At 38.1% G+C, this 12,874-nt stretch overlaps 1 protein-coding gene across 4 annotated transcripts in view; it reads left to right on the plus strand.

Annotated features, from left to right (window-relative positions):
• Nucleotides 1–22: 22 nt before the first annotated feature.
• ASCC3 (activating signal cointegrator 1 complex subunit 3) overlaps nt 23–12,874 on the plus strand; it is a 330,464-nt gene continuing 317,612 nt past the window's right edge. For all 4 annotated transcript variants that reach the window (XR_009054214.1, XR_009054215.1, XM_057737877.1 and 1 more), the window contains exon 1: nt 23–313. The gene's annotated coding sequence lies outside the window, so the exon portion shown is untranslated. The remainder of the gene's footprint in view (nt 314–12,874) is intronic.

Here is a 12,874-nt window from a genome sequence, read left to right on the forward strand (position 1 = left end):
GTGCCGACGTTGGCGCCGCTGCGGGCGGGTGACGTGTAGGCCAGCGCCTGCTCCGCCCCCTCCCTCCTCGCCGGGTCTCGGGGTCTGTCTCGCTGTCCGGCCGTCTTGGCGGACCCGGCCCCGTACCTGGGAAGCCCCGGCAAGCCCGGCGTGGGGTGCGGACGAGGGCGCGGCGGGGCAGCTGCCCGGTGGCATCCTCGGCCCAGCCCTCTGTCCCCCACCCGGCGTGGGAAGTAAAGATCAGACCGAAGGGGAGGGAGGCGCGAGGCGGGAGCTGGCGGAGTGATGGGAAGCGCATGAACGGGGCCGAAAGGTGAGGAGGGTGAAGTGGCAGGAGGTGGAGAAGGGGCGCTGCGGCCCCGGGAGGCCGGCGGGAGGCGGGGCCCGGGTGTCCCTCGCGCGATTCCGGTTCGGCCCCGGGGGCAAGCCCGGACCTGTCATCCCTCCCGGGGCGGAAGACTTGTGGGTGGTCTCCGGGAGTCTCGTCCTGCTCTCGGAATTCGTAGGGTGGGGTTGGGGATCAAAAAATGCACCAGAGTCACTTGTTGCCAAGGTGTTAGGCCGGAACGGTGATGACCAGATGGGTAATTTTTTTTCTTTTTTCCTGTGCGTGGGTAGTTTATTTTCATTAGTTTTTTGTTGTTGTTGTCGTCACAAAAATGTAGTAACTTTTTCGTTTTCTTCACGTGGACTTTGGAGAGAAATCACCTACCTTGTATGTTTTACCTCCACTCTGAAAAGTAAATAAAGTGGGTGGGGGTGGCGCATGGTGAATTGTGGGTGAATTCACAATCGAGGAGTCTAGAGTGTTACTCTGAAATAAGTGCTGTACATCCGAGCGTGCTGAGGTGTTGTGGGTACGTGGGCAGTTCTTTTAAATAGGCTTCTTCTCACACAGTAACTTATTCATTGAATGGAGTGTCTTCGTGTATTTTGCTGTTTGTTTTAAAAGAAGCATCTTAGCGGTGGCTAAACATTTTGTATGAATGGTGTCATATGTGTAATTCAACCTAAGAGGCATATTTTCTTTCTTTCCCTAAGTACGATTAGATTGAGTAGCGGTCACCATCACCAGATTTCATGTTTCATAGGTTGAAATCATTTTTCTGCTTTTCAAAATGTTCTCAAAAGTTGAGAATTCAGCTTTTGATTCCACTCTGGATTGTGCTCCTGTTCATGCATTTTTTATATTCCGTGATGATTATAATACTATTCTTGCATAAGAAAAATGCTCCCTAGAGATGCTAGTTAAGTGTTTAAGCTAATTAATATTATTTGAGTGAACTAATGGCTTAACTTGTGATCCCTGCTGAATAGTTTCAGCTTTTGTTCAATCGTCATTTGCTTATTTATGTCTTCATATGTACCAGGTGCTATACCAGGCCTAGGAAATCAAGAGAGATAGGATGTCTGTATTTATGGAACTTTCTGTAGTCCAGCGCCTTTTTAATAGTCAGTCTTGACTAAGGTTTCTTTCTCCTTGTGTCATGGATCTCTAGTGGACCTGAGCAAGACTTTTTGCAAGAATAAGTTGTTGTCAGTGTTTATATGTCAGTGGCATTGGAAGAGGAGTAGATCATTTTACTTGAACAGCATGACTTGATTTTGCCTTTGATCAGAAAGATAGTATACGTGCTAGTGTTTTGCCAGTTAAGAGGAGTAAGTTTTTTTGCAAAGTTGGCATTGTTATAAAATTCACAATTGGAAATCAGTTTCTACCTGAAAAATAATATTTTATTTTTCCAGTTTTTACATTGGTCTGATTGATCTAGGTATTAATAACTTGTAATTCATAAGCATTCTATGCACAAAGCATATTAGTCAGGAAAATATATAATATTTGTTGACTGAAGTAGATTTATTGCCTGATGGTACCTTCCATGGGTAGGTAGTTAGCATGAGCCATTTCCGTACAGAACAGTCTTGATGTAATGTTGCACAGTTTTCAACCTTGAGCAGATATCTACCTGAAACTGAAATTATAGCGAACATATTTGTGGAAAGAAAAAGTGCATATTTACCAAGGAGGAGAGAGTAAGGTATCTAATAGGTATTTAGTAATCATCCAAAGGCAGGCATTACGTGTCTATCTCCTACATCATACTCTAAAGTTACTTAAGGTAGGGACTGGATCTTATTTCTCATTTCTTTTGCCTGGTATAATACTTAGCACATAGTTGACAGAGCCATATAGATGTTCATTCATTCAGTATGTACCATCTCATTTGAGTATTTTGCATGTAGATGAGCAAGTGAATATGTTTGAGTGAGTTTGTCTGTTGTTTGTTCATTTTCCCGCTATGCGTTGGCTATGATAATGTCTTATAGGTTGTCCTAATTTATTTCTGAAACTCTGTGATTCAGAGTTCATGCAGTTAAACTCATGTTTGAGTATTCTGATTTTAATCAGATTGTTCAGCCTGAAAGGGACATAAAAAATTCCTCTTCATTTTATTGAGCAGAAAATTGATATCCTGAGAAGTTAGCTCATTTTCTACCGTCAAATAAAAATTGGCATCTGAACTAATTTCTTTTTCTTTTTATTCTACTTCTTCCTACTACATTCTGTTTGTCTTCATTGTTATTTGAGTAGAATAACTTCTGGGGACCTTTGTAAGTTAAGACAGATTCCCATTTTATCTTCCTGGTTTTTGAGTTTTGGGATAGTTTTCCTCCACTTCTGTGATTCCCATTTTAAAGAGAATTCTTAGGAATTGCGTTCGTTATCAAAAGTTTGAACTGACATGGAAGATTAGGGTGGAATTTGGAGAGGTACATGATTTAAAAATGTAATATGTAAGACATTTACAAGTAACAGGAAGCATTCTAAGGATATGTTTTAATAAGATAATTGGCAAGAAATATTTATATTTGAAGAAGAGAAAGTTCACACCTACTTATTTAAGGACTAAACCAAAGATTATCAAACTGCTGAATCATAATTTTGGAGGGTGGTGTCTGGAAATGTCTATTTTCAAGCAACTCCCCAGTGATTCCAGTACAACCCATTCATATTGTTGAAGAACTTCTACATTAAAGCGTATGAATTCAAGAGCCTCTTAATTCTGGATAATATCTATTCTGTCACACCAGAAGAAGGTAGTTTATCTCAGGATTATGGAGTAGTCAGGGAGGCAGTTGCTAATGTTTTTTTAGCATTTTCAAAGACTTGCTAGGTCATTTTCAAATGAAGTTAGTAACTAGCAAGTTACTCAGTTGTGTGTAGGTAAGAAAAATGGCATATGAATTTGATAAAGGAAAACTTAGATTCCATTCCAAATGAGGAAATCCTTGCTTACTGATGAGACAACTTGTCTTTGTAGAAAGTTTCTTGAAAGTGAATAAAATGTCCAACGAGCTAATCAGATGGAACAATATAAAAATGGTAAATTCTACTCTTACTTACAAAAATTGATAGAAATAGAATGTTCATCTTGATTTAAGAAACTTAATTATAATATTCTACGTAAATGATTCATAAGAAGAAATTAATGACAGAACACAATTTGTAAAATATAATTTCAGTGCATCTTTTCCCCAGTGCACATACATTTTCTAAAGTGAGACCTGCTGTAAGTAGTACCTTTAGCACCAGGGAGGCTTGCTAAACGTTCTTTTTGAGCATTCTTTAAGGAGTGAAAGAAGCTTTGCAAAAATATTAGCAATGCTTTTACTCTGGAGATTGGAGTGGTAAGGAATAACTTAAAAATCAATTCTGGAAAGCTTCATAGTAATACTCAGAGTACACATCATTGAACCAATATTTATTGAGTTCCTTGGCATAGACCAAGAACCATGCAAGGTACCAGGGAAAAGAAGATATACATTACTTTTGCATTCTTGGAGATTATAGTCAAGATGTTGGCTTTGTGAGACTATTCAATGAAATTCCTTAAGGCAAGGGAAAATACTAATGCATGGCAATTGAATGCCCTCCTAGCCAATCTGAAGTTAGCAAAGTAGAGACTTTGTCACTGATTAAAAAAGTGAAAAAGCTTGTATCCTAAGTCACTGATTTTGGCCATCAGCTTGGAAAAAAATGAGTGGGTTTTAGAGAGTTTGAAGGGTCACTTGGCTTAACACCAAGTTTTGAGAAGTCCTATTTGTATTTATTAGAAATAGAACATGAAGGACATAGCTAAAATTCTGAATCCAGTGGACATTTTACCACGTTTCTTGACAGCATTTTGACATGGTTGACCATACCTCTTCCTTAAAACTTATCCTTTCCTTGGTTTTAGAGACACCACCGTGGCCTTATTTGGCCTCCTGCTGTTCAGAATCTTTTTTATAGACGTTTCTACCCATTTATTCTGTAAAGGCTCATATTTCTCCACCTTCTGCTGTCTTGTCTTCTTAGTCTTCACACAAATCCTTGGGTGATTTTTATCTTTTCCCATGATATTCCTTAGGATTCTCATGTTTGTATCCAGACCTCTCTCCTGAACTTCTCACCTGAATATTCAGCACCGACTGACTGTTTCTACTTGAATGTCATACAGACATCTCAGACTCCCTGCCTCATTTGAGATTGAACTCATGCTATTCTTACCTGCACCCCCCACCCCCCCAACAAAAAAAGATCTGAGCCCTAGTTCAGTGAATTCTGTCATCAACCTGATCCATAAATGTGGAAGTCAGCTGTGGTCCTCGCTTCCTTCCCCACCACAGACAGAAATAATCAGAGTAACCCAGATAGATTTGATTGAATTACCTGATTCCTCAGCTTTTCTCTAAAACTACCACTGCTTCGGTTCAGGAACCCATCATCTCCTTACCTTCATCTCTTCATCTGGATTACTGCAGCAGCCTCCTAGTATCTTTCTGCTCAGGTCTTACCTTCCTGTGGTCCATTTCCTTCCGTGCAGCCATAGTAATCCTTATTAAACACAGCTCAAGTCAAAAACTTTTGGAGATTTCTTTTACTATTAGAACAATTTCTAAACAACATGACTTAAAAGGCCTTTCATGACCTCGTTGCTGCCTGTCTCTCCAGGTCATCTCTTGGCATATCCCATACTTCCTGACCACTATGCTGCAGTCATCTTTTCAGTTCCTTGAGTGTGAAATGTTCTCACTCCCCATCTGGAATATGTTGCTCTTTTTACCTAACTCTTCATCCTTGAAGTCTCACGAAAGCTGCTTTTTGTTCCCAGCCTCTTTTCTTGCTAGGCTAGATGCACCTGCTTTGTGTTCTGGTAACACTCATCACTGCCCTCTTTTATAGATAGCAGTCTTATTTTGTATTGAGATAGCTTATTTAATTGGGTTGTCTTCCCCACCAGTGTGTGCTTCTCAAGGGCAGGCACCAGATTGATTTTGCTCACCGTGGTCACCCAGCCTGGTGTCCAGCATGTAGTGGAAATGCTAGTTAAGAAATACCACAGGAGTGAAGGATGTTCCTGCATTCTTCTACTGTGGATTTCCTCCTGAGCTCACTCCCACCCTAGAGTTTCCAGCAACTATTGACTGTCCTTCTACTCTTGCTTTACTACTTTGTGAGCTTGAGATTTTGAAAAACTTACCCCCCAAATTAGAATTAAAATTCTGCATATATAAGTTCTTAAGTTCTTTGAGGAGAATGGCATCATGAGTTGAATAAATCCCATTAGCTTTTGATTTGTGTTTTGAGTAAATTTCCTTGTTTGTAAGACATCTCTTCTTAAGGACTGAAATAAATTAATCAAATAATTAAACTAATTTCTGTGAAAATGCATTTTTGGGGTCTTGAAATAAAGATGATATAAGCTTCAGAAAATAAATGTATAGGAATCCAGACCTGTAAATGCTGCCTCTTTTTTTGTGGTAGCTTTGGCCTCCCTTTATCCTTCCATCCATCCAGCCATTATACAGATATTTACTGAGAAAGTACAGGTACCAGGCACTGTTTAGGTGCTTTGGATACTGCAGTTGTAGTAACCTTAATTACTTTGCAGTGAACAAAGCAAGGCCCCCACCCTCGTGGTACTCTTTCTGTTGGATGAAGCTGACAACAAACAGTGATAAGTGTCTTGAAGAAAGGGAATTGGGTGCACGAGAAGGATGAAGGAAAGGGTGCTATTTTAGATAGGGTGGTCTGGGAAGGCTTCTCTGGTAAACAGATGTTTGAGCAACCACATGCAGGAAACGAGGGAGCTACCTTTGTGGCATGTGGGGGAAGACTGTTCACCCAGAGGGATCTGCCTGGTATGGTTATATCACTGCACTGAGGCCAATGTGGATGCCCCCAAATGAGCAAGGAGGAAACTTATGGAAGAGCAAATCAAAATGTAGGAGAAAGCCAGATGCCTTGGGAGTTTTGAAGTTTACTCAGAGATGCGGAAACTTTTGGGGGGTTTTGAGCAGAGGAGAGCCACAGTGTTATTTGTTTTAGAAAAGAATCATTCTTGTTTCTATGTGGAAACTAGATTGTTCGAGAGTAAGGGTAAAAACAAGGAGACTAGATAGGCCCTTGCAGTGAACCGGGGACGAGATGCTAATGATGAGGCGTGGTCAGACTCTGGATGTATTTTGAAGGTAGACTTGGGAGGCTTTGCTGATAAAGTGGACGGAGTAAAGCATAACTCCAAGTGTTTTGGCTTGAGCAGCAGGCAGAGTGGAGTTGTGATTTATTAAAGTGAGGTTGACCGCAAGAGGAGGTTTGCATGGGAGATCAATGTTGACATTTTTAAGTTGGAGCTAGGTATTAGACATATAAGTGGAGATGTAGACGAGGCATGGGTACACAAATCTGGAGTATAGGTGAGATGTGCAGAATGGAGATGAGAATTTGGTGTTAGAATGTAAATGATACTTAAAGCCTTGAGATGGAATGGGATCACCTGGGGAATGTGTGTAGCTAAAGAAAAGGTCTGAACTCTGAGCTGAGAGGCACAGCAGTGTTAAAGGATAGAAGGATGAGGAGGAACCCACAAGAGTGGAAAGTGCCAAGAGATAATATAGGAGAAAAACCGAGAGAGATTGGTGTCTTAGATGCCAGGTGAAGCAGCTGTCCGGAACGGCTGGGTCCGAATCTCCTGACAGGGATCAAACAAGGACTGAGAAGTAACATTGAATTTGTCAGCGTTGAGGTTTGTGACCTTTATAGCTCTTTTGGTGGAATAGTAGAGGTAAAAAGCCTGATTGGATTGGAGTGTCTGCTGTAGACAGAGATCAGAAAAGTGGGGTGTTAATTGAAGAGGGCTGTGGAGCAAAGCTTTTTAAATATGGGAGCAGCTACAGCATATTTTGGGGTTTTGGAAACCATCCAGTAGAGAAGAAAATATTGCTAACAAGGAGAGGGCACAGTTTCACTGCAGCAGCTTTATCACCTGTGTCCCCACTGAATAAGTTTTTCTTGAATGAATGAATTATGGATGAGTAGAAGTACTTCACCAGATGCAGTTTAATTTTTTTTAAATCAGTGCTGAATAAAAAGTGGAATAAAGAACACTTCAGTTAACACCTCCTTTTTCAGATCATTGTGGGAATTTTTAGGTTTCAGCCTTCTTTGGTTAGATTACCATCTTGAAGTTTACTTTTTCACCCTGGTGAACCTGGTATTTCTCAGGTCTTTGCAGCTGCCCTCACAAATGATCTATTAAGGTGTGTCATCATTACAGACTTGTCTAATCTTTTACTTTGTGTGCATTTTTCTCATTTAAACTTTTAAAAAGTTGGTACCTATTTCAAAAATTTGAGACCTCTTATTAACTATTACTCTTGACTTAAGAAGATACAGTATTTGTCAGAAGAGTAAAGTAAGACAGATTTTTGAATGTTCAGAGTAGGGTTGCCAAATAAAATACACGATGCAGAGTTAAATTTGAATTTCAGGTTAACAACAAATAATTTTTTTAGTATAAATATATCCCATGTAAGATTGTCCCAAATATTGCATGGGATATTATACTAAAAATTATTTGAAATTCAAATTTAACTCTGCATTTTGTATTTTTATCTGCTAATCTGGCAACTCTAATTAGAAAAAAAGGTTTGTATGACTCAATCTGAGTGTATAAACACAACGGTAGATCTTCAGAGTTTGAGTCTCTTGAAAATGTAATCCTGCTGGTGTAGCCGTACATAACTCTGATGATCAAGAAGAGAGAGATATTTCAAGAAACTGGTGTTGCTGTGCCTGATATTTAAAAAAAATATAAATTGAACATGGGGAAAGAGTGCACAAACTAAGAATGAATTAAAGAGAAGAGAATTTGAGGGACCTGTGATGCATATTCTTGAAGAAACATTAGGTTAACAAAAGGAGTTTTTAAACTACATTCAGCAGTCTGTTTCTTGGGGCAATTACTAGGATGTTAAAAGAATATATAACTACTTAGTCTGCTTCCTTCTTTTACGCTAAGGAGAATGGAGAGTGGACTCTGGATTGAAAACGGCAGAGTTGATTTGGGTTAAATGGAATTGAAGCACATTGTGGGTGGCAATATTAAAAGAGCATCCAGATGTTCAGCATTCAGTCTCTCATGAGCCAGAGCATTTTCAGTAGTGTTTTTAGAACCTGAGATTTGCCAGACATTCAGTCTGATGCTTTCACAACTCTTCTCTCTATTGGGCGTCTGTGTTTGTTTAAAACTTGATTAAAACTTTTAATTGTGGAGTATTTCAAGAATGTGGAAAATTTTCAGAAAATAACGAAACACATTGATATCCTTGCCATGCGGATTTAAGAAGTAGTAATTTTTGCCTTATTTGCTTCAGTTCTTCTCTTTTGAAAAGTATTGCTATTTTTTTTTCTCTTTTGTCACTTCTCTCCTCTGCTGTCTCTCAATCCATTACCTTGAAGCTGGTGTATATAGTTCTCATGCATGTTTCTACATATTTCTGTGTGACAGGATATAGACCAAGGCTTAATGAGGGGGATTGATGGAAAGAAATGGGACTAATTGGCTTGGTGAAGAGGAAACTTAAAGTACAATGACAGGTTTCCTCAACTATCTAGAAGTCATGCATGTGAAGAGTACTTCACTCTGATAATTTACTGACATTAGGCAGTACAGATAGTTTTTTTAAAGTACTTTTAAGATCAGAAAGCAACATCTAGTACTTAGTGACCCAATTATTTTATACTTACATGGAAATTTTTATAAAACATTGAAAAACATCAATGTTCAACCTATACAGATGTCATTTTTGTTAAAAAAATCAACAACTATCATGATTTTTCTAATATCTTTACTGTAAAAATGGTTAATCAGCAATCTTTAGAGAAATGACTATATTACTATTTAAAAATTTAAGGGCACATCCTGTAATATTTAAGACAGAGAAAGAGAATTTTAAAAATATGTTCTTCATGTTTTGATGCTTTTTGAATCATGGTATTTCTTTCAGTAATTACGTTTAAAAAAGGTCGAAGGTGTCATTGACAAAACCTGTTTGTTCTCTGAGTTGTAGTGTATATAATTTGTTGGTAAGAAAAATGGCTTGAAGTTAGAATATAAGAAAGAGGGAGAAATATGGGTCTGACCCTTTTAGACATCTTTCAGTTTAGGAAGTTGTGAGTAGCAGAGGATGGAGTTGATAGGGAAGTGAAAGTTCAGCTCAGAACAAGGCACAGAGAAAACATTCTTATGGACTATATTTGTTAGGGCACATTTCTAATGTAAAGTGAAAGAGAGTACCCCATTTTTGTAAGTAATTAGGTTTTTATTCCTGAAGATTTAAATAAACAGTTCAGACCAGAATGTTAAATAATGGTCATGGCAATACATTCTTTCAGAAAGATTAAGTAAAGCATATATTAAATGTAATATAGTAGCACAGTAAAATTGTTACGATGTGTTCTAATTCATAAAGCCCAGTGAATTAGTAGTTTACTTTTCTGTTTTTATATTTCTTGCTTACCACATAAATTCACTTGAGTCCTGGGTTTGGTGTCTAGTTTTTCTCTACTTGAGAGAGAGGGGTAGAGATTTCATTCTGCTTTTACCAGGTACATGCCAACTTCTTTTACATAGTGTTGGTGTTAGGGCTATTTAAAAATTTCCTGTACTATGCACAAAACAGTTTAAGTAAAGATCAAAGCCATCATAGCCTATGATAAATACTTTTTTGGATTTGGAGTGTGTAATCCTGGTTGTTTGGGTGTAAAAACTTGCATCAGATTTCTAAAAGATCACCAGAGCTCATATTTGGGAATGTAATGGTGTTCTACATAATTGTGGTTCAGGGGACCAAGTAAGTGTACAAGGTCAGGAAAGTCCTTTCTCTAAGCACCTGAGGCCGGCTGCAGAGCATCGCTTGAGTTTTGGTTTGGTGTAAGTCTCCTGAGAGGTTTCAATTTAAATTAATCTTTTCAGGGCTTATTAGGGGACAGACACAAATTCCTTGGGTCTGACTTTCAGAAGCCCATAGACTGGGGTGGAATAAAAATTTTGCCTTTCTCAGCTAATCTGGGCCCAGACCTTTTCCACCGGAATGAAAATATGTCCTGCCTCATATGTAGTGGGTCTCGAGTAATGTGTCCTGGTTTATTCCTTCAGGGGTGTTCTTTCTGACTGTTCTTGTTCTCGTCTATGCTGACATGTTATTCTAGCCATTTATTTTCCCAAGAGCATTTAAAAGAAAAGCTTTTCTTATCCTTTGTTAAAAGTAAAATTAATATAACCATGGGGGTCTTCTGTAGACTCTTTGGTTTATAGTTGTGAGCCTGTCTAGGTTTTCTCCCTGACCTTTGGATGGGAAACCTGGAGTCAATATAAGTAAGTAGTAGTTGGAGGGAAAAATTATGAGAACAAGAATGTTATATGTATACATTTTATTCTTAATAAGCCATTATAGATTTTGGTTTATATGAAAAGTCTATATGTATATGCTTAATTATCTTCCCTTGCTTTCTCTGTTCCCCGTGCTCCAAGTTGTTTCCTAGTTTGATTGGAAACTATTCAAGAGCAGTTACATCTTGTTTAGGAATGAGTTAGGATCTAAAGTGAACTTGTTGGGTGGAAATTATGAATGGTTAAGTTTTCCCTTGAAAATCCTTTAAGAGGACACCAGGTTGTCACAACATACTGTCTTTCAATATGTCGTATGCAGCCACGTTTTTCCTCCAAACTTGGAATATATCACAGTGTCTGAGGTGAAGCAGATGAAAAAGTTGGCTTGTGTTTAATGGCCATGTTGTATATTTTTTTAAAAGAGAGCTTAGGCGTAAACATTGGAGTCGTGCATTGCAGCCAGATTCTCAGTTTGATATGCATATGGTGACTGAACCAGATTAAGGGATCATCGTATTCTTGTCGCTCACCCCATTCACTCTGGAGCGTGTATTGAGCACATGAAATAGTGGGCAGAATCTCTAGTGTCTTTACCTTATATTTGGCCTCTTGTGTTTGATTTAAATAAATGCACCTATGATGTGACTCCACTACATTAACCAATTGGTGGCAATAAGGTACCATGCAAGTAAGGAATACACAATACAATTAAGTAAAAACTTTCTTTAGGATTCACTATGAGAAAAACCACCTCCTTTTGAAGGCATAATAGAGGGTTATATATATAATGTTTTATATATTTTAAGACTGTTAAGGCTGATTGCGTCAGAATTCTGATCTTAACAGTGTTAACTATATCACAACTCAACTTTTTAAATAGGCAAATTAAAATATAAATATTTCAGTTTATGTTTTTAATGATATGGTTTGTGGGCATATAATTCTATTTTAAGTATTGGAATCTTAAATTCTAATTTTTGCTGCATTGACAGCCTACTCCAACTTTTCAGTGTTTGTATTCCTTACCTACATTATATCTCTGTTACTTTTTTTCCCTGCTGATAATTACCTGGTTTCCATTATCACCAACAAGTCATTGCTCGGCTTTATACTCATTCGGAAATATACTTTCTCTCTTCTGGCACTTTTGTTATTTGTTTATAATTAAAAATACTGTAACCGTGTTTTCCTAAAGTTGCTGTCAAGCTGTTGGACCCGTTTTCGAGTTAAGAAGCACAGGTTTGGAACATGAAGAATAAATCTGACAGTTTTTTATGTGATACTTCAGAATAATGTGTACTAGAATGCTAGCTCGCACATTGTTGGTTAATATTTCACAAAGGGAAATACATGACTTGCAGATATTTTTCTTCTCTATTTGAAGGGAAGAAGAGTGCAGTTAACTTCTTCAAGGTAGTTTCTTTTTATCTGTACATATATGTAATTAGCACTCTAAAGATTCATTCAGCATAATATAAGGAGATCAACTTGATGATGGGTGATGCCTTAGAGGGCCAGGACAGGGAGGGTGGGAGGGAGTCGCGGGAGGGAGGGGATATGGGGATATATGTATAAATACAGCTGATTCACTTTGGTGTACCTCAAAATTGGCACAACAGTGTAAAGCAATTATAATCCAATAAAGAGCTTTAAAAAAAAAAAAAAAAGACTGCAACATAAAAAAAAAAAAGATTCATTAAATGACCATGGGGGGAGTACTACAGGCCAACAGGAAAAATTGACTTTTAGGGTTTCATTTTTTTAGAAATTAAATTTGTTCTGAGGGATTTTTTAATGTATATATTTGTCATTTAGTAGGCCATACGAAATGTGGAATAAAAATTACTGTGCTACAAAAACAGAAGTATAGATCAATGGAACAGGTTAGAAAGCCCAGAGATAAACTATGGTCAACTAATCTATGACAGAGGAGGCAAGGATATACAATGAAGAAAAGGCAGCCTCTTCAGTAAGTGGTGCTGGGAAAACTGGACAGCTACATGTAAAAGAATGAAATTAGACCACCTCCTAACACCATACACAAAAATAAACTCAAAATGGATAAAAGACCTAAATGTAAGGCCAGACACTATAAAACTCCTAGAGGAAAACATAGGAAGAACACTCTTTGACATAAATAACAGCAAGATCTTTTT

This window comes from Hippopotamus amphibius, chromosome 6 (assembly GCF_030028045.1).
Source record: "Hippopotamus amphibius kiboko isolate mHipAmp2 chromosome 6, mHipAmp2.hap2, whole genome shotgun sequence".
NCBI classification, from domain to species: domain Eukaryota; kingdom Metazoa; phylum Chordata; class Mammalia; order Artiodactyla; family Hippopotamidae; genus Hippopotamus; species Hippopotamus amphibius.